The following is a 21,797-nucleotide window of genomic DNA, read 5'->3' as shown; positions in this document are numbered from 1 at the left end:
TTCGGGAAAAGTAAAGGTCTGGGATGAAATTGAAAGTCACTTTCGTGATCGGCACACAAAAAACTGCAGGAAACCATGTAAAACTCAACTTAAGAATTTTGATCCGAAATTGGTAAATATTTGGAGAAGTAAAGGTCTGAGATGAAATTGGAAGTCATTTTCGTGGTCAGCACACCAAAAACTGCAGGAAACTATGTAAAACTCGACTTAAAATTTTGGTCCGAAATTGGCAAATATTTGGAAAAGTAGAGGTCTGGGATGAAATTGGAAGTCATTTTCGTGATCAGCACACCAAAAACTGCAGGAAATTATGTAAAACTCGACTTAAAAATTTTGGTCCGAAATTGGCAAATTTTGGGAAAAGTAAAGGTCTGGGATGAAATTGGAAGTCATTTTCGTGATCAGCACACCAAAAACTGCAGGAAACTATGTAAAACTCGACTTAAAAATTTTGGTCCGAAATTGGTAAATATTTGGAAAAGTAAAGGTCTGGGGTGAAAATAAAAGTCATTTTTGTGATCAGCACACCAAATATTGCAGGAAACAATGACTCACTGAGGAAATGTTGGTACTGAGGAAATCATGTAAATCTAGTTGAAAGTATGGGTCTGCAGTTGTTAACATGAACGCAATTTCTAATTATTGTTTCCTGTTCATGGTGTCGTAACATGAACCCTGACACTGTTACTCAGTCGAGTAACATTCGACAGTCAGCATTGAATTCCCTAGTACGATTCACAAATGCTTCAATTACCATTCGATATCTCCTTGTTATTGAACTTATGAATACACAATTTGTAATACCTAAAAAGCCTTTTATCTCCCTTTTATTTTAAACTAGTGGATGAAACTATATTGATTTATTTTAATTAATTAAAAAGAGACACATTTACAGGCAGGCTGATTGCAACTACTTTACGGAGAAGACCTTCTGTCAGATCCAATGAATCGTTTCATAGAATCCAATGTCGAGCCCACTTATTGCTAAACACAATTAATCTTATTCATAATGATAGTCATGATGTGATATTTAATTTTTGAAACAGTATAGCATAAGTATTTACCTAACATTCTGAGTAAATTAAAAACTCAAACCATGACCCACACAAATTACCAGTTGTCGCAGACAATATATGATGAAGTTAAAAGAATCGTCTCATGAAATCATATGACCAAGTCACTGAATCGTCTTATTGAATCAGATGTCAATGTCAAACCTTGTATGCGCTACACTCACTCACCATATAGTTATCATTAAGGTTAGTACTATAGTAAACAGTAAACATACAGCATTGCATTGAAGCCTTTTCCCAGAGTCAGTGTCAAGAGTCAGCAAAGACTATTTATTTTGGCAAGATTAGTGTCGCTGGTTTGTACTTGTAGATTGTATTAAGGCGGAAGATCACGACCAAAAATTTTTTAGGTGAATACACCATTTGAAAGGTCTCGCTGAGTACATGAACCCCCTGGTATCGGTTTCTCGAAAAAGTTTTTAGTTTTTCCGGAAAAGCTTGTCAAAGTTGTGAAAATTCACTTACGCGGACATAGACCACTGCTAGAATATGCACATTTGTGGCATTTTTGAGGTATCCCCCCCGGTTCGTCTTGACCTCCTCTAGGGAATGACATATTTTATATTTCGCGGAAGGGCCTATTTCGCCCTGCAGAGCCCTTGAAAAACCTTGAAAATCGCTCTGTGTTTTCATCTTACGCTGCAAAGCGCCCTGAAGCCTCAGGAGAAAATAAAATACGTCATTCCCTGCGTAAACTAATGCTCCATGCAGCCACCAAGTTTCATCGCAAAATTCCGAGCGGGGCGAAAATGGTCTATGTCCGCGCAAACACTAGCACTCCGGAGCCCCCGACTTTCGTGGATATCTTTGATACCCGCCCGCACAGCACGGGGGGTGGTGGCGGGGGCCGGGGGGCAGGCTACGGCTTGGCTGCGCTCGGCACGGCCAGGGTGCCGCTGCAGGGCGCTGCAGGCAGACAGACCGATCGGCCGGCGGCCGCGTCCAGGCTGGCTACCTTGCAGGCCAGCACGTCGCTCGCTCCTTTTGCGGAACGAGGGAGTGCGGGGAGGACGGAATGCTGCCCTCCCGGACGCGGCCGCTCGAGGCTTTGGCGCGCTCGCGCGCCGATTCGAATCGTGCGAGCAGCAGTACCATCCGCCGCAGGGAAGAAATGTGACGCGTAGTTTCGCGCGGACATCGACCATTCAGGCACTGCTTGGAATTTTAGGCTGAAATTTGACAGGGCCGTAGAGGAACAGTGAGCCGAGAGGATGGTGTGATCTAATTTTTGCTGACTCTTTAGGGGCCCACATGGTGAAGGTCTGTCGGCCCGTGGCGCGCAGCCTTAGACTCCATGGCGGCCAGGGAAGTCCGGCGAAGCCGATGCGAGTCGCTGCGAGCTCTCGGATGGAATTCCCTGGTCGCACTTGCGCCAGCAGACTGTATCTCAGCAGCACGAGATGCGTCATGAAAATTTTTAATTTTATCCGCGGCCGCGTTAGCACCACCGGTCGCCGACACTCGCCAGCTTCGCCTGCACCATGCTGCATCATTGGGCTAAAATTTTCCTAATTTTGAGAATTGAGTTTTAAAACATTTGGCGCATTTAAAAGCGCGTTTCAAGACAGGACCTTGGACAGGACATCATATTTATTTCTCCCAAATGAGTGGATGCAGGGAACTGCTCCACTTGAGTACCACGCTGGTTCTTACCACCTGCGCGGACATACAGTTCAAAATTGAATCTGAATTTTTCGAGGGAAATTCGGAAGGGGCGTTTAATGGCTGTTGGCGGAGGGGGGATTGTATTTCACTATTCGTTCAAATGTCTAGTAACCACTTGGTGGGTGGTCAGAGTGTCCCCCGAACCCGGTCCAAAAGAATTCACCATTTTTTAACTCTCATTTTTTAATATTTATTTCAGTGTTACGCAAGGATTTGAATGTAAAGCGCTACATCCATGTCTTTTTTTTAGCAGATGATACCTTTACAAGTACAGCGCAGGGCTCCATGCAACACTTTGACCTCTCACCAAAAAGAGACAAGACGTATGAACCTGAAATTAAATATACCACCCCCTCCGCCAATCGCCTTGTAACGCCCTTGTCGAATTTCAGTGAAAACTCTGGAGCGGACTGTGAACTGTCTATGTCCGCGCAACTAATATAGCGCCGAAAACAAGTAAAGCACCATCTCCTTCACCCAAATCCATCTCGGGGAAATGGGTATAGAAATGATCGGCGTGTCTTGAAACGCGCTTTGGGATAGTATACAAAAATACACAATTTTTTACCCAAATCTCTAAACTTGTAAAATTTCCTGCCCGCCGACTGGAGCTTGCTGGAGGCCGACGAACATCTCGCCAGGCTCTCCGCTGGGCTGCGGGTTTCCCTGGGTGGCGTATTGGAAGCTAATCCCGGCGGTGTCATTGTCCGTCTCTGTCTTTCCCACTTGCTGCTGCGAGTGCGACAAAGACAATGCGGCGACACATGCGGCGGGGCTGACGCACCCCGGCGGCCAGGTAGACGCCGGCAGGCCGGCCGCAGCCGGCCGCGTGCACCGCGCTGGGCTAGCCGGACTACCTGAGGCTCCCCGCCCACCCCGCCCCGCCCCGGACGAGCGGACAGGAAAGTAAACTGCAATGACTTCGCCATTGTTTGGGGAATAGTGACAGCAGGTGGACTGTATCGGCCAGAGCGCTACGCAGGCAGCACGTGCCGCCCGGCAGAGCAGCCAGCCCGTCCCTCGGCTGCAGACGGTGGCGCAGCCTGGCGGAATTTAGTTTCGTGCGCGGCGTGATCTTCCGCCTTAATCTATTTTCTAATTGTTATTGAGCAAAGAAAACAACTAAAAAGTAAAATGTCTGAGAATAAAAATGGAAATACACTTTCAAAGCTGATAAAGACCAAATCATTCTTGCAATTATCAAACACACTCACTCCACTGACTAAAACATTTCCCCTGTAGCGGGGGAGGGGAGGGGGCGGACGGACCGACGAAACGCGTAATTATTGTCACTTTCATTTTCCGTATTTCACTGTGTTGACACTCCGGAGGGGTTTCAATCATTCTAGAATATCGAAAAACTATGACCGAACTCACTTCTAAGCCCTTCTGCTCTCTATTTTGTTTTATTTGCCAATGTTCTGCCAGTCCCGTATTTGAGAGCCGCGGCCGCAAGTATGAAAAATTCATAAATGCTGCCAACCTAACCACGCTAAGAACCTAATTCAAAAAGATGTTTTGAATATTTCAAACGGTAGTAATCGTGAATATAAGATAAACTCCCCCTGTGGGAGCTTTAGGAGATGTTCGGTGCAAAATTTGGGAACTATTAGTGTTGTAGTTGCTGAGAAACGTGAGTGAGTTACAGACAGACAGACAGACAGACAGACGCACGACCAGTCACTTTTTGGACCGCCCAAACACGGCAAGGGCTCGCTATCGCTCGCCAATAACCCTGCAAAATCTCAGCCAGATCGGCGGAGCCATTCAGGAGGAGTAGTGCGCACTTACACGCACACAGACAGACAGACAGACAGACAAAACTTTTCAACCCCACTGGAGTAACGGGCTTCGCTATCGCTCAGCCAATAATTTACCTTATTCATGCCTCGTGATATTTTATCTTTAGAGTAAAAGAATACAGTATAGTATTAACATTGGGCTTACATTCAGAGAGCCAGCTTTTAAACCATTACCAATACTTAGTTCCAGTTGTCGGACACAAACTTTGGTGAAGTGAAAGGAATCGTGTCATTAAATCCAATTACCAAGTGATCCACCGCTCAAAACCTGAATCGTCTCATTTAACCCAATATCAGTTCAAGCTGTTAGCACTAAATTTATGGATTATTTATTGCACTAAATACATCTATACATGGATTCTTTTAATCAATAGATGTTAGTACTAGAATATTTATTTTAGCTTGCAGCATTGCAATAGAATGTCATTTCCCGAGTCAAACCAAGACAATTAAGATGTCTTCTAATTTCAACACAAGTTATTCATGCATTTACCTGATTTGATTTACTATGAAATTTAAAAATAAGGATAATATCAGAGAAAATAAAATCAGTAGATGCACACTAAGTGTAAGGCAAAGAAAACATTCTATTTACAATCCACAACTACACTCACAGTGCACTGACCTGAAGGCAGATTTCCCTGTGAAGGGGAAGGGGGGAAAGGGGCACGAAACACGCAAACCATTCTCACTTTCAGTTTTCGTATTTTCGTCTGTTGACACTCCGAGAGTGTTTCAATCTTTCTAGAATGATAAAAAACTAACTCAGAACCTATTTGAGAGCCCCTTTGCTCTTTAGTTTGTTTTATTTGCAGAAGTGCCGTCCCGTCTTGCAGACGGCTTGGAAGCGCGGCAGCCGAAATGAGAAATTGGTCAGCCACTCGCTGCTACCAACCTAACAACGCTAATAACCAAGTTCAAAACGATGTTTCGAATATTTCAAACGACGATAATTGTTAATTTGAGATAAACTCCCCCTGTAGGATGTTTTGGATGTATCAGGTGCGAAATTTGGATACTATTCGTGCGGTAGTCGCTGAGAAACGTAAGTGATTACATACAGACAGAGACGCGGACAGACAGACTCACGACCAGTCACTTTTTGGTGCCCCCGAACACGGCAAGAGCTTCGCTATCGCTCAGCCAAAAATAAATGGCAAAATTTTCATACTTTGAACCGCTATATCTCCTAAACGGTTTGACATAAAAATCTGCGCGTGGTCTCATTCGATTCATCGCGTCATTTTCTACAACAGTTTATCAGAAGTTTTTGTCCACATATTTGTTCCAGAAACCCCAAGAAAAAACTGTTTTTAATGTGTTTTTAGGGTGTTTTGGGGGGTTTACTCTTCAGGTATTTGTCGGAGGTCAAATCTGGGGTCATATTCTTGTTCCTTGGCCAATTTTAAATAAAGTGACCAAATTTTAGCCCTTTTCTGTGAAAAGTGTAAAATAAGTCCAAAATACCCAAATTCGTGTTTTTTCTCCAAAAGTAAAACTTTAGTTGGCCATATCTCGGGCAATAAATTTTTGCCGGACCTAATATTTTGGCTTTAGACTCTCCTTTAGTTGGTTATAAAGCCTACAAAAAATCAGGCAAATCGAAGAGTTTCACCGGAAGATTTTTTCAAGGAAAATGGTGTCTTTTTCTTTAAGTATAGTTCTAATGACAACTTTCCTCGAAAAAATGTTTTAAGGCACCATGTTAAAAATACGTTTTAAGAGGTGCTTATCAAATAGAGATAGTTGAAAAGATATTTTTTCTGGACCCAAAACTACCTAAGTTTAGTAGTAAAATGACCCAAAACTTGAATTGTTCACAGCTCCTCTAATAATTGCCCGAGATGGCTGAAATTTTTGGTGGTGTTTACCTATGGCTAGGCACCATTTGAGCCAAAGAGGTGCGAAATCGCCGATGGTCTGCTTGGAACGGCCCTGATACGCTCAAATCTAGTAAAAATAGTGAAATTGAGCAACTTTGAGAGCCCGTAGCGTCCAAACTCGACGCCGTAGAGCCTTGCGCGACCCGGCATTCGAAAGAGCGCACTTTTTTTTTCGGAAACGACACTTTGGTAGATTTTTTGGCGAGCAGGTTCCAGGATCCAAAAAAGCCCCAAACCCTCAAAAACAGCCATTTTTAGGGGTTTTTGACCTCTACCAAAAAGCCAATCGGTGTTGGATCCGGCCCTATTTGTGTTTCGGCAATTCGAATTCACTAGAGGAACCAAAAAAAACGGGAGGGAGCCAGATCTGAGTGGGTCCCCGGCCAAGTGTTTTTTTTGTCTGGAGCTGCTCTAAGTTTAGTCCTAAAGTGGTTAAATGACCCAAGAGTTCAAATGTTCACAGTGTCTCTAATAATTGCCTGAAATGGATGAAATTTTGTGAGGCGTTAACTTTTGGGAAGGAAACATTTTAGCCAAAGAGCAGTGAAATCGCCGAAGGTCTGCTTCAAACGGCGCTGATACGCTCAAATTTTTAGAAAAAATTGTGAAGTTGATCACTTTTGAGAGCCCGTAGCGTCCAAACCCGACGTCGCACAGTGGGCAAAAAACACCACTTTCGACGCGAAAAAGTCCAAAAGTGAAAACTTAAGTCGGTGATTACAATTTACCCTCGAAAGTTCAAAAAACTTTGCAGAATTCGAGTCCAGCATCGGTTTTCCGAAAGAGAGCTTCATTCACCCTCAGGAAGGCTCGAAAGTCGAAGTTTTCATTTTTCTGTAAATTTGCCTTAAAATATAGTTGACTTTGTTATTAATTTGTTCCTTTCATTGTCCACGAAAAGAAAAACTGAGCGTAGGTTTGTCTAGAACACTTTCTAGTCTTGGATTGTTTTTTGGCCAACAAATGACGTATCTGCAGCCATTTCAGTGGAAGGCGGCACAAAAATCGTGTTTGTTTGGTTTCTTTGGGCGGCATTAAAAGCCCTACAGAGCCCCACATCCACACTAGGCTGAATCGATAGAAAAAAGTGTCCCCTTTACGATGGAGCAAAAAGAAGCCACTCATAGCCACTCTGCTGTTTCTGAGAGCCTGATTTCTATCTGTAAACAGCGCAAAAAAGCAGTTATTCGACATTTTATTGCGCGCGTGCGATGCTTCGCCTGGCTGTCAGTCCATCATTTCTCATATAAACCTATGGCATACGCTGACATTTTTTGTTTGTCTTGTCAAGACAAATCCATTTCTATAAAAAAATATCGATTTGGACTATTTTAAAAAAATTAACTCTAACCCCTTGGAAATACAAATAAGGCATTTCATTGGATTGAGGTAAAAAATCAATTGTGGGTCACGAATCAATTGTGGGTCATTTTTTTTCGACGGGTCACCGCAGACCCGGCGGAGATGGAATCGATTTAAATTTCGCGGTAGACCCTCCTCCAACCTTTCTTTGTCTCCCCAAATAGCGTGTATGTCCGAGCGACGACTGTAACGGCTCCTATCAGGCTTCCAAGGAAGGCCCTTCAAAAAGTCGTGAAAAAAGCGCCCATCCAACGAGGTGAAAAATCGTGTTTTTCAATTTGCCACCGTGAAGCTTTTACGAGGTAAAACGGGACACCCTTGCTGGTTTAGGTTCATAATAGGTCAGGGAACATAAATTTATCATAGTACAGCCAAAATCATTCGATGCCATGGTGCGCGGGTGATGGCAAAGTAGCGTTCGCTACCATGTCAGACTTATTATTCTAGACGAATTTCATGGTAGTTTTTTTGATATTTTTGTGTTTTCTGCGCTTCTGAATGACTGATGTATCACAGTAAATTCCATTTTTCTGCACTGTCACATTTAGTACTACGATACGAAGGTTGTTACGGTTAGGCTACAGCCCCAAATGACAACGCTAGCTCTTACTTCCAGTCCGCTAAAAGGCTTTTTTGTTGAGGAGGGGGTGGCATTGCGGGGCTTTCATAGCGCCCGGAAAGGGACCGCTCTCTAACTGCAGGCTTGGCACCCGAGGTCAGTCCGGGTCCGAGTCAAATCAATCCCTACAAGTCAAATCAATCCCTACAGACCAAATATTCTGACTGAAGTAGATTATAAACTGTAGCAATACTTCACGATGACAGGGTGTGATGTTGGATTGTCTACCACACCGGCGGCCCTAGAATATGCACTATAAAAGTTTCGTCTCTAATCCAGGACGTTTAACTCACATCTGTCTCACAGTGTAATAAGCCTGATTATGTATTTTTCCTCTTTGAGTGAAAAACGTGCCTGCTTGGTTTAATGAGAACCAGAGACCTTTTATTAATGAAAATAAGAAAATATCTTGCAAAAGTGGTTAATTTACAAGCAAAAAGACGAAATGGCCCACAATTGATATGACCCACAATTGATTCGTTGTGCTACAGATCCTGCAGTTTTCACGATTTCAAAAAATAAATTCAAAAGTGAATTCCTCTCGCATCCAAGCAAATCATATCCAAATTTGAGCTTTCTACAATGCTGACCCACAACTGGTTCCAAAAATCAATTGTGGGCCAAAACAGACTATTTTTAAAACAGCCACAGCTTAGTAAATAAGGATGATAGACGGGGCTTCTTTGCTGCAAAACTTAGTCCAAGGACCATAGTGAAAGGCTGCACATGCACTTTTGTTACCAGGTCAAAATTAAAGGCCCTAATTTGGAATTTTCAAAAATGTGACCCACAATTGATTTTTTACCTTAGAGGACAGATTTCAATGAAGTTGTATTTAAAAGTATAAAAAACGTGTTTAGCGACCCTAAGAACCCACGGGTTCAAAATTTCAGGCTTAAAGTGTAAAAATAAGACTTTTTCGCGTGGAAAGTGGTGTTTCCGCCCACTGTGCGTCGCAGAGCCTCGCGCGACCTGCAATTCAAAAGAGCGCTCTTTTCTCTTCCGGAAACGACAAATTGCTAGATTTTTTTAGCCAGCAGGTGCCGGGATCCCAAAAAGCCCCAAACCTCCAAAAACAGCAATTTTTTGGGGATTTTGACCTTTCGATGGGCCCTATGAACAAAGACCGATGTCCTTTGGGTCGCTTGAACAAAGTCCGATCTCCTTTGGGTCGCTCGAACAAAGACCGATCTCCATTTCCTAACCTCTCAATGCGTTCATTTTGAAGTCCCAGAACAACCTATACGTTTTGATTTCACACAAATGAGTTTTAAATAATCATTCTCTAATATGTTTTAAACAAAACCTGCAAACTATTTCTTGAGTTGGATGTCTGTTGCGAAAACCACAAGATAAAAAAGCGGAGAATGCAGAAACGGCCGAAATAGAGATCGGTCTTTGTTCGAGCGACCCAAAAGACAACGGTCTTTGTTCATAGGACCCATCGCTCTACCAAAAAGCAAATTGGTGTTGGATCCAGCCCGATTTGTGTTTTGGCAATTCGTTTTCACTAGAGGAATTTAAAAAAAAAAACCGGGAGGGAGCTCTATCTGATGAGGTCCCTGGCCATTGTTTTTTTTTTGTCTGTAGCTGCTCACTGCAAGAAAATACCACAGCAAAAGTTCACAAATTCCTAGCAATTCTTTTAAATCAAGGATGTATTGTACTTTCAACGTACCACAATTGTTGTACAAAGAAGAATGGAGCTGGCGGCATGACGAATGCTGGGCAGTCCAGGCCTCGTTAAGGTGTGTACAATTCTAATTGTACTTTCTTCAATCCCTGTTGTTCTCATATTGTACCATTTTTGTTGTTCATTTGTTGTACAAATTACACTTTTTCTTGCAGTGCAGGCTTTGTGACGCTGCGCCATTTCCAACAATTCACACGTTGGCTTTGGCCAGCGGATCTTACCTGCCTTCGGCAGGCTTTTCGCTGGGCGTTGGGGTGGAAATCAACACAAAGGGAAGTCGAGACATAATTTTTTTAAAATCAAGAACCAATGTAGCCCCAATCCGACTGACTGACTGACTCACTCACTCATAGAAATGGTTTGGGTCCTATCGGTAGGCCTGGTCAAGACATTTCCGAAAGTGTGCCGCAATCGGTTCCCCGTCAGCGGCAACGTCCGAAAAATCTTCAACCAATCAAGAACTTATTTAGCCCCAATCCGACTGACTGACTCACTCATAGAAATGTTTGGGGTCAAGGATTGGTCGTAGAGACTTGCGGTTTTTTTTATTCATTCTATTCTAAATTTTGTGGAAAAATCAGGAAAAATCCTAAAAGTCACCACGGACTCACTTTAAATACTTCGGTAGGCGCCCCACACATGCGGGGCTCTGGGGGGCGGAGCCCAGTGGGGCGAAACCAGAAAAAGTAGCACGTTAGTCCGATTTCGCCGTTTTTGTCCTAGAGGGATGGGACCGACGTTTTTGAACTCAGGAAGGACCATTGTATACAGTTACGGAGATGTTTTGCACCTCAAATAATTACTTCTTGCCGTTTAGGGCCTTGAAAGTAGGGCAAATTCGCAAGATAATGATAAATTTGGCGGGGTTCGCGTAAAAAAGGCCACTCCTATCGCTGTTGCCGAGCAAAACAACATGTTTTTTATGTTTTTGGAAGGGCAAAAAATCAAGCAGTCCAGTCTATTCATTGGCATTGGTTTCAAACGAAATTGTGGAAACTGCGGATCTTCAAATGTTTGCAAAAATCGTCGTCTGCGACTTTTTTGACGAGAGATAAGTCGAGTTGGGAACAGTTGCGAACCGGTCGGGCACCGTGGTGAGATAGTATGGTGACCCCACTTTCATGTCCATTTCGTCCAGCGATGCCGTTCGATGCCGTTTTCCTTTAAATCGACGTCATACATGCGACTTCGTCTCGCAGCGCCACGCCGCCACCACCACCGCGCCACGCCCTTGGCAGAGGAAGGCAGAGGCGCTATGCGCGCTGACTACTTCAGCCAGCTCTGCCAAACACTGTGCCACACCAGACATCGTTTCGGGCTGCCACCGATAGTGATGAGCAGCTCCAGACAAAAAAAAACACTTGGCCGGTGACCCTTTCAGATCTGGCTCCCTCCCGGTTATTTTGGTTCCTCTAGTGAACACGAATTGCCGAAACACAAATTGGGCTGGATCCAACACCGATTGGCTTTTTTGTAGAGGTCAAAAACCCCTAAAAATGGCTGTTTTTGTGGGTTTGGAGCTTTTTGGGATCCTGGAACCTGCTCGCCAAAAATCTACCAAAGTGTTGTTTCCGAAAGAAAAAAGTGCGCTCTTTCGAATGCCGGGTCGCGCAAGGCTCTACGGCGTCGAGTTTGGACGCTACGGGCTCTCAAAGTTGCTGAATTTCACTATTTTTACCAAAGATTTGAGCGTATCAGGGCCGTTCCAAGCAGACCATCGGCGATTTCGCTCCTTTTTGGCTCAAATGGTGCCTAGCCATAGGTTAACACCCAAAAAAATTTCTGCCATCTCGGGCAATTATTAGAGGAGCTGTGAACAATTTTAGTTTTGGGTCATTTTACCACTGAACTAAGGTAGTTTTGGGTCCAGAAAAAACATTTTTTTCACCTATCTCTATTTGATCAGCACCTCTTAAAACGTATTTTAAACATGTTGCCTCAAAACATTTTTTTCGGGGAAAGTTGTCACTATTTTCGTCGAAAAAATGTTTTAAGGCGACATGTTTTAAAGACGTTTCAAGAGGTGCTGATCACATAGAGATAGGTGAAAAAAATGTTTTTTCTGGACCCAAAACTACCTAAGTTTAGTGGTAAAATGACCCAAAACTTCAATTGTTCACAGCTCCTCTAATAATTGCCCGAGATGGCTGAAATTTTTTGGGGGTGTTTACCTATGGCTAGGCACCATTTAAGCCAAAGAGGAGCGAAATCGCCGATGGTCTGCTTGGAACGGCCCTGATACGCTCAAATCTTTGGTAAAAATAGTGAAATTGAGCAACTTTGAGAGCCCGTAGCGTCCAAACTCGACGCCGTAGAGCCTTGCGCGACTAGGCATTCGAAAGAGCGCACTTTTTTCTTTTTTGAAACAACACTTTGGTAGATTTTTTGGCGAGCAGGTTCCAGGATCCCAAAAAGCCCCAAACCCTCAAAAACAGCCATTTTTAGGGGTTTTTGACCTCTACCAAAAAGCCAATCGGTGTTGGATCCAGCCCAATTTGTGTTTCGGCAATTCGTGTTCACTAGAGGAACCAAAAAAAACGGGAGGGAGCCAGATCTAAGGTGGTCCCCGGCCAAGTGTTTTTTTTTGTCCGGAGCTGCTCGATACAACATCCCTGGTCATGCTGTTACGCCAACACATGCATCGTTTCACAGGCCTCGGGTGCAGCGAGTATCAAAAGGTGGCACAAGAGGTGCGTTAGGTCGTCCCCTGGGTTTATCTTTTGTCATCTTATCTCCACAGAAATGATTTTCACTTTCAATGAAACCCTCATATCCAAAGTTTCGATAGAATTCAGCAATAAGGTTCGTTTTACCCCCCTTAACGCACCTGGCTCTGCCTCTTAGGGTGCCTTTCACGTTCAAATCTTGTCAGGAATGAATTCAGCGACCCCTTAATACACTTTACACAAGATTTGGTGACGAAAATAAATTTGTGCGACTTTTTCTGTTTCTGCCCCACTGTGCGGAGCCCCCAGCGAGCGTCGCGAGTAATTGAATATATCCCCTTTGGGTATGTTGTCAGGGCCAGAGGGCTCGCAGGACGAAGTGCATGTTGACAGTGCTAAGAATAGATTTTTTTATTCCAAATCTACTCCGTTTTGATATAAACCTAGGTCGGGGGTCAAAGTTGATTTCGTTTACGTTTTCAGCAACCTCAAAAATTTTCGGGACACTGGGAGAACATTTTTACTCGCACAAAAGTTGTCTTCGTTCTGCCGTACCTTAAAATGTTTTTCGGGTGGCGTGACTTTAACCCAGAAAAAAGGGATCTGATCACAAGATCATTTCCATCGTCGCAAGAGTAAAATGCTCTTGGGGGCAGCAAATAACAAATGATCTCGTGATAAGCGTTTTGCACTTGTGACAAGAGTATTTCGAGCTGTAAGACGGGTGTTTTAGCTCTTGCAAAAACAGCTTCTGTGTCGAGAGTTTAGCTCTTGCTGCCGTCATGATCCAAAATCTCTCGTTGGAAGTTCAAGTAACAGGCTGCCTCTCAGTCAAAAGAAACTTTCTTGAGTATTCGATCCACGGACAGTTGTGTTGCTGGCCAGTGCCTATGACCACTGGGCTACGGAGTCCTCGATGTGGAGGACATGTTGCTCCGGAACTATTGCATATTAGTCAAGACCATTTTAGGGGGTCATTCTAGACACTATTTACTGGCGATATACCAAATTTGGTTGTCATCGGACGACGTCAGGTTTATGAGTGTTCAAGTTGGTGTGGAATTACCCATCGGCTCCCACACGTCGATATACACGAGTCCCCGCAACACCGGTTTCTCTCAGAGAATAGAATAGCCGAGGCAGAGTGGTCGAATCACCTCGAATTTCTGGTCAGAAGGGTATTTCACAAAGGAAGGATTCTGATATGTTTCAACACTTAACCGTGTTGTAAACACCCCACGCATCGATAATCCACGTGGGTTAGGGTGGTCCACATTTTTTAAAAGTTCCAAAACTTGAGGAGCGCCGTCCAGATTCTGAAATAAGGAGGAAATTCATGAATTTTGGTCTAAATATGATAAGATTTGGACCATTCTTAGGGGTCCATCAAAGCACCTGAACTCAAAAAAAAAATTGAAAATGTACTGGTTTAGTAAAATCGATGCTGTTTCGAGAGTCTGCGTCCGATTTTCGATTGCAAAACGGCTATCCTTTAAGAAAAGTGCGCTCTATTTGATGATGTACATACTATGACGATACGACGCATTGCCTAGTTTCCAGGGGCGTAAAATCCCGTTTTAAGCCCCTAAATACGCCATGTTCCTGTGTTTCGAATGTGTTTGAGTCGTCCGATCAGAATTCTAGGGTCACCATTCAACGCGCCTGATCAGGACCTTTCGAAAAATGTCTTGGGCGTCACAATCGATTGGATTGCCTCCTGTACAGGGGCAAAAAAACACTGATATTCGCTTAAAAAGTGAACTTTTGTGATAAGGAGTATCTTGTTTGACATCGGGTCGGAATTCTTGTGGTGCCATTTGACGCGCCTGGTCAAAAACTTTCGAGTACCGTTTTGGGCGTCTGAGCCCAGTGAGTTGCCTATCCTACAGACCACTTTTTCGACAATCGACATTTTTTGCTTGTAGGGTCGGTAACCCACCGGATTCATACGCTTGAGACGGTAATAGAAAGTTTTTGACCAGGCGCGTCAAATGGCACCACAAGAAATCTGACCCAATGCCAAATAAGATACTCTGTCTCACAAAAGTGCACTTTTTCAGCGAATTTTAGTGGTTTTTTGCCCCTGTACAGTAGGCAAACCAACCGATTTTGACGCTCTTGACATTTTTCGAAAGGTCTTGATCAGGCGCGTCGAATGAAGACCCTTAAAATCCGATCGGACGACTCAAACACATTCGAAACACAGGAACATGGCGTATTTTGGGGTTAAAGACGGGATTTTACACCCCTGGAAACTGTGCAATGCGTCGTATCGTCATAGTTTGTACATCATCAAGTAGAGCGCACTTTTCCAAAAAGATGACTGTTTTGCAATTAAAAATCGGACACAGACTCTCGAAACAGCATCGATTTTACAAAACCAGTACATTTTCAATTTTTCTTCAAAGTTCAGGCGCTTTGATTGGCCTCTAAGAATGGTCCAAATCTTATCATGTTTGTACCAAAATTCATGATTTTCCATCTTCTTTCAGAATCTGGACAGCGCTCCTGAATTTTTGGAACTTTTAAAAAATGTGGACCACCCTAACGTGGGTTTAGCCTCCAGTCTTATCAAGTTCGCGTACAAAGAATAGCAAACACAGAACTTTAACTGCAGCGTTTCTCATGGATGTATTTTGAAGGAAATTGACCATGGCCCGTAGAGCTCAAGAGTTAATTTAAGGTGCCAAAATCTTTCTTCAGATACTGTGGCTTGTCCTCAATGAAATACCTCAGTGGGCATTGCTTTACAAACCTTCCATACGTTGGAAAAGTCAGGTTTTCGAAACATTTACAAGTTTTACTAAATTTTATAAAAAAAAAACGGGAATCTAAGGGAGAGTTGGGTAATTCCGAACGCTTTTTTTTTGGTTTTTGAGCTTGAATATGCTTCTTGGGTCAAATGTTATCACAGAAGAGTAAAGTATAGACCTTTTACCTTCAAAATGATATACATGAAAGCCAAATCTCAGCAACGGTTCGGGAGATATAGGCGACCAACAAGAGCTCTGCACGTGTCCGGAATTACCATAGGCTGGGGTAATTCCGGACGACCTATGGGGCAATTCCGGACGACCTTAAAATTTGACACTACTCGAGCTGACTTTCGCTTGTTTTGATGTAAGGCATGCTTTTAGAAGGCATTCAAGGACATTTGCTGCGAACTGAAGTGTTTGATTATTACTCAAAGCATATTTTAAGGGAAATTTTCTATCAAAACCCCTTAATTGGCAACACTGTCTTAAGTAAAGCTCTTAAACATAGCTGCAATGCTATTTTTCGCTATTTATTTATCCTTCTGAATGGTGGGGATGCATGTTCACAATTTTGAACCCATTACCTTAACATTATGCGGGAAATTGAATAAAATAGCCCCTCTTGTCCGGATTTACCCCACAGGTAGTGAAAACATTTCATGTTCAATTGTAAGAAAACGGCGAGCCGTACGAGCACTCCCAAAACGCCAAAGTAAAGTCCAATGATCATATAATATGATATAATTTTAGTCATCGGACTGAACTTCACGGTGAGGTACGATAAGTACATGAAAACACTGTAAAAAATCCCGGGGGAAAATTTACGCATTTGGACCGGGCAACGCTTGGTCCATCATCAAGCGGTAGTTATTTCTCATGTAATGTATAGGTAAATAGATCAGTACATGACGTAAGAAATTTCTTCACCCATTTCTTGTGAAATTTACGCACATGGACTGAGGGTGTATCTTTCCCGAGCCACAGGGGTAAATTTCTACCGACCCAAAATAACTCATGCCACAGGGGTAAAATTACCCTGCTGGCTTGCGCCAGTGGCTAAAACCATGTTAGGGTGACTAAACCTTGCCCACGTTATTGACTTCAATGTGAGTCGAACCATCAACCTTGTGATTCAAACCACACCACGCTATCCACTGCGCCACAAGACATCCTTCAGGCAATCCGCTGCGAGCTCTGTACTCTTCCGGCCGGACTGGCCGAGCAGAGGCGCGAGGAAATTTGCCCCTGTGGCGCGGGAAAGATGGTCGGCCACTCCAGGTGTAGAAATTTATCCTGACTTGCTAGGGTAATTTTACTGTCGTGGCAAGTGAAATCAGTTTATCTTCCCAAAGAGTAAATTTACTTTTGTGACTCATAAATTTCCCCACACTGTCAGTGGATAAATTTTTCCAGCCACATAGTTAGTTTAGCTCTGCGCATCCATTACGTGAGAAAAAATTTTCTCAGGCCATAGCGCAAAATTTATCAGTGCAGTGCACGGGTAAATTTACCCATGATTTTTTACAGTGAATACGAGGGAAAGATGCAGCTTTTGCCTATTTTTGATGGTATTTAAATTTTGTGAAGCGACCACAGTCAAACGGTTTGACTTACTACCTTGGCGATTTGGAATTATCATTTTTAACTGATTATCTTACTCTTTTAGGCGGGCTTTTGAGTTATCTGCACTCAAACCCAGTGAAAATCAGGTGTGTCCGAAATCACCCCGTGTCCGGAATTACCTTACTCTCCCTTACTTTAGACCATAATAAAACGCGGTCGTCCCACTTCCCCCAAGTGCCCCCTAAACAATCGCGTTGAGTTTTTTGCCGTCCGTGCCCGACTTTCCAATCTATGACCGAAAATCCTCGTCGTTGCTGTAGCTTTTCAGGGAAAATCGCTCAAAAGCGTGGGTTTTATTCCATAATTGGCTATGTCCGACAAAATATAAATAACCGTAGCAGCTCTCGATGGTCAATTAGCACCAAAGAAACTTTTTTAAGGTGTGAAGGTTGGGGTAGGGGGAAGGAGATGGAGTAAGAATATAAATAAAAGCAAAAATAAAGGTAAATTTTTAAAAAAGGCACTTCCTAAACAAAACAGCGCCAAAACCGCCGGAACCTGACGCCGATGCTTTTGAACATTTGACACGGTCTGTTGAGACTCGGTGCATTAGTCATGATCCATCCGGATCTATGAAAGCCTGTCAGGAGCTGAAAACTGTCGAGAGCTGTTAAAACCTGTCGAAGCCATAATGTGAACGGCATAGACGGCAGTACTTTGGAAGTCTATCCATGATACGGGCAAGATGTTTCCCATCAGGAACTTATTTACTTTGTGGCGAGGCGCTGAGGGCGAATTCGACCAGATTCGGATTCAGCGACCCAAAAAACCTGACGGCAGGTAAATAAAGCGAACTTAGTACACATAAACAAAATTTTACCACCTTTCTTGAAAATTAAACACCCCTGGACGGGAAAATTTGAAACAGCCATACCCGAACTGGAGTCAGAGACCGAAACACCAAACATGCAGGTGAAAAATGTGCGTTGAACACTGGTTTTGAAAACGTTCCTCCCCTTTTTGGGGCGCTTACCGCCCCTGGCTAAAATTTTTTATCTCGCTATATCAACATTGAAATCAGCGATCAAAAAAACGTATGAGGGAGAAAGAACGGTGCTAAGATAACTTTTGTACTTATGACCAGAAAATCGGAGTGATTCGACCACTGTCCGAGGTGGCTCATTCACGGACTGGTAAGACTGCTATCCGTGGATCGAATACTGATTTTCATTTGGCCATCGGATTGCCAAGAGTTTTTGCTCTAATGACAAGATCATGAGACAAGAGTACTTTTCAAGAGTTTCTGTGCTCTTGGAAGAAGAGCTCATTTTTCTGAGTGTAACTGGTTAAGATAAAAAGTTGAATTTTCGTGTGGTGAGCCAAGGCTCATATCTTATGACCCAACAGAATCTCAGTCAGATGGGTCTTGCCTTGAAAGCGTGGTGCGCGCATACAGATACACCCGCAAACACGCACACAGACAGAAAACGGTATTTTCAACTTCACTCGAGTAATTCGTTTTGCTTTTGCTCAGCCAAAAATACGTTTCTCCAGCTGCAAACTACATCAATTTTATTCTTTTTTAACACAGCTTGACGGCTTTATTTTAGTTGGACATAAGGGATAATTCGTTACATTATTTTACAACTGGAAAATGTTTTTTTAAAGAAAGGAGAGTCGGTCTACTGTGCTGGGCTCACTTTTTTTGGCTGTGACTCCGAGTGATAAGGCTATCTCCTGCTTGCCTCAGTGTGGAACGCTGTAACTATGGTTTCTCTCTCCTCTTAACCTTGTCATGTTTGCGCCGAATAACCCCGATAGCAAGGAACGTTGCGAAAGTGACCCGTCGGGGCGATCAATGTCACCGACGGTCACAAAAAGACCATTCGTAAAGTGAATTATGCTCTCTTGCTTTGACGGCGCACCAGTTCGAGAAATCAAAACCCGAGCCCGTGCTGGATTACTGCTGTAAGCACCTTATGTAAAATTTCAATTTCAACTTCAGTTGCAGCCTTAACTTGTGCCCGTGTCTTAAGTTGCGGCTAAGATTATAGCACAGAAACTTAAATTTCTTACAGATTTAACGTATTGTGAAAAATAAATAAATTCCACAGAAGGACTGTAAAGAAGAAGAATGTGCTATGTCTGCTGATCAGAAAATTGAGTTGACAGGAATCAAAAATGTAAAGCATCATCTTAATATCTGTGATGCCACATTATCTTATATCATGAAAAATAGAAAACATCGTAAAAATATAAGCTAAGTGCCTGTTACACAACGAAGCCTGTTACACAACTGGGGTTAAATAGTATTTTCTGTCCGCCTATCCGCTCTTCTTCATCTGAACGCCTTTGCCTGATCTTAGTGAGATTTTGCAAAATTTCTGAGCCTTTTCTAGGCTCAGCACGGGCAAAATTTGACTATCCTTGCTCAACTGGTTCAGTTTTTGGCCCGTCCCGTTTATTTTTTGTAAAAAATGACGGAGGGACGGGCATATAATGCAGGCTGTGCGTCCGTCCGTTCGTCCGTTTGTCCGTTCATCTGTCCGTTCGTCCGAGGACTTCCCGTAGTCCGATCTTGAACAAATTTGGTATGCAGCCTCCTTGGGTGACCCTTAGGTCCGCCCGGCGGCAGCAAATCCGATCCTAGCCCAAGGGGCGCTGCTGCAGGTGCATCATTGTTTACATGGGGTCGCGGAGGATTTCAGCAACGGGTAAAGCTAGAGGGGCATGTAGGGGTATTTTTGAAATCAGGGCGACGAGACAAAGTCAACTGTGCTAGTATCAAGCGAATCGAAGACGTTTGGACCCGGGTTCAAATACCAGTGGGGTATATTTTGGACATTTTTTTATTCAAGATTTCGCATTGTTTCTGATGTTTTTGAGTGCGATGACGAATAACATATTATTTGACCCCAGACTCAGGATCAAATCTCGTTGGTGTCAAACAAAGGCGAAATTCGCACGTTTCTTAATGCACGGGACGGGTCAAAGTTGCCGATGTGTATCGCTACTTTACCTGTTATTATGGCCTTAAAACTCCATCAAAGCGGCGAAAAATGGAGCCTTCTGCAGGCAGATTTATTCTTTCTTGAAGAAAGGGGGGTCTGGGGGCCAGATATCACCAGCCTCGACAAGTTTAAAAGGCTCATCGTGTTATCTGTAGATGAAGCAACTGTATCTAGAATGAAAGGGGGTCTGTGGGGAGAAGCCCCTCAGCATGCAACAAGTTTGAAGTAACCGACTATGGACATGACATTGCCTTCCGAAGGCAGGCCAGCGACGCCAGCCAAGGTTGGTACGCTAGGCGCGGATTGGAGGCACAGGCAGCGAGACATCGCGAAGCCTCTGACGACATGACGCGGTCTGGCGTAAACCTACCTTACGTAACTCTTAATATCTTCTCTACGTCAACGGAACTGTGACGAGTTTTACACTCACTTAACATAAACTGTGTCCAACTGCTGTCAGAAGCTTTCAAAATGTGTATCAAATAAGCTCACTTGAAGGAGAACTTAGATTTGTAGTTTTAACTTTCAATCCTGTACCATATTTTTGGGATGATATGTTAACGATAGAAATCAAATGATTGCATACACCTTTTGAACCAAGAAACGCAAGGGATTAATGACTTTTCACTAGTGGTCTGAGCTGTTCAGAAATAAAGCTCCCAATGTTTGGGCTTGGGTTTGAATAAGTTACAAGTAGGCTCTCTCGTTCATTTTCTTGTTTCAACGCATTTAAAATGTGCCATATTGGCCAAACGGGCAAATGGCACACTTCCAATTCGTTTGTGGTTTTTGGTGCATAGCTTGGCAAAAAAATGTGCGTTTTCGCAAAATATGTCGTGCACTACACCAGTATACTCAATGTCATGCAAAACCTAGACACAAGACACTACGTTGTTACTTACCAAGCAGAATTGTTCTACAGTGCCATTCCCAGAAGGATTTTCACTCTTAACTTTGGTAATGCCTTGTGAAGCCCTCCTTTCGAAAGCTTCATCAAGCTACTGAACGCGGCTGAAGAGGCCACCAAGAGGAGGGGGAGGAGCCGGAGTCAGAGAAAGGGGAATCAGAGTGGGGGGAGGAGTAGTTGGTAGAAAAATAACAGGAAGAGAAGCAATAAACATCGGCAACTTTGACCCCTCCCATACATTAAAGAAACGTATTAATTTCGCCTTTGTTTGACCCTGATGGGAATAAAACCTGAGTCTGGGGTTAAAATAATGTCGTTTTCGTCATCAGCACCCTCAAAAACATCAGAAACAATGCAAAAAACTCGAATAAAAAAGAATGATAAAAAAATACCTCGCTGAGATTAGAACCCGGGTCCGAACTTCTCCGATTCACTCGAAACTGTCACCATTGGTTTTTTCTTGTCGCCCCGATCCCAAAAATACCCCTACATGCCCTCCTAGCTGCATTCGTTGCCGAGATCCTCCTTGACCCCATGTAGACCATGATGCACCTGCAGCAGCGCCCCCGGGGCTCGGATCGAATTTACTGCCACCGGGCAGTTCTATGGGTCACCCAAGGAGGCTTCATACTAAATTTGGTCAAGATCGGACCACGGGAAGTCCTCGCACGGACGGACGGACGGACGGACGGACGGACGCACAGCAGGGATTAATCAAAATAACAGGAAAAGTAGCGATATACATCGGCAACTTTGGCCCGTCCCGTACATTAAGAAACGTACGAATTTCGCCTATG

General features: G+C 43.5%; 1 protein-coding gene across 1 annotated transcript in view; it reads right to left on the bottom strand.

Moving 5' to 3' along the window:
* The window catches only part of LOC117642386 (CLIP domain-containing serine protease 14D-like), a 58,595-nt gene extending 37,450 nt beyond the window's left edge, over positions 1 to 21,145 (bottom strand). The window contains exon 1 of the mRNA XM_034380491.1: positions 20,996 to 21,145. The gene's annotated coding sequence lies outside the window, so the exon portion shown is untranslated. The remainder of the gene's footprint in view (positions 1 to 20,995) is intronic.
* Between the last annotated feature and the right edge of the window lie 652 nt (positions 21,146 to 21,797).

Source organism: Thrips palmi, unplaced genomic scaffold (genome assembly GCF_012932325.1).
Source record: "Thrips palmi isolate BJ-2018 unplaced genomic scaffold, TpBJ-2018v1 HiC_scaffold_16, whole genome shotgun sequence".
Lineage (NCBI taxonomy): Eukaryota > Metazoa > Arthropoda > Insecta > Thysanoptera > Thripidae > Thrips > Thrips palmi.
The sequence above is the reverse complement of the archived record's forward strand: the minus strand, read 5'-3'. Positions and strand labels throughout refer to the sequence as shown.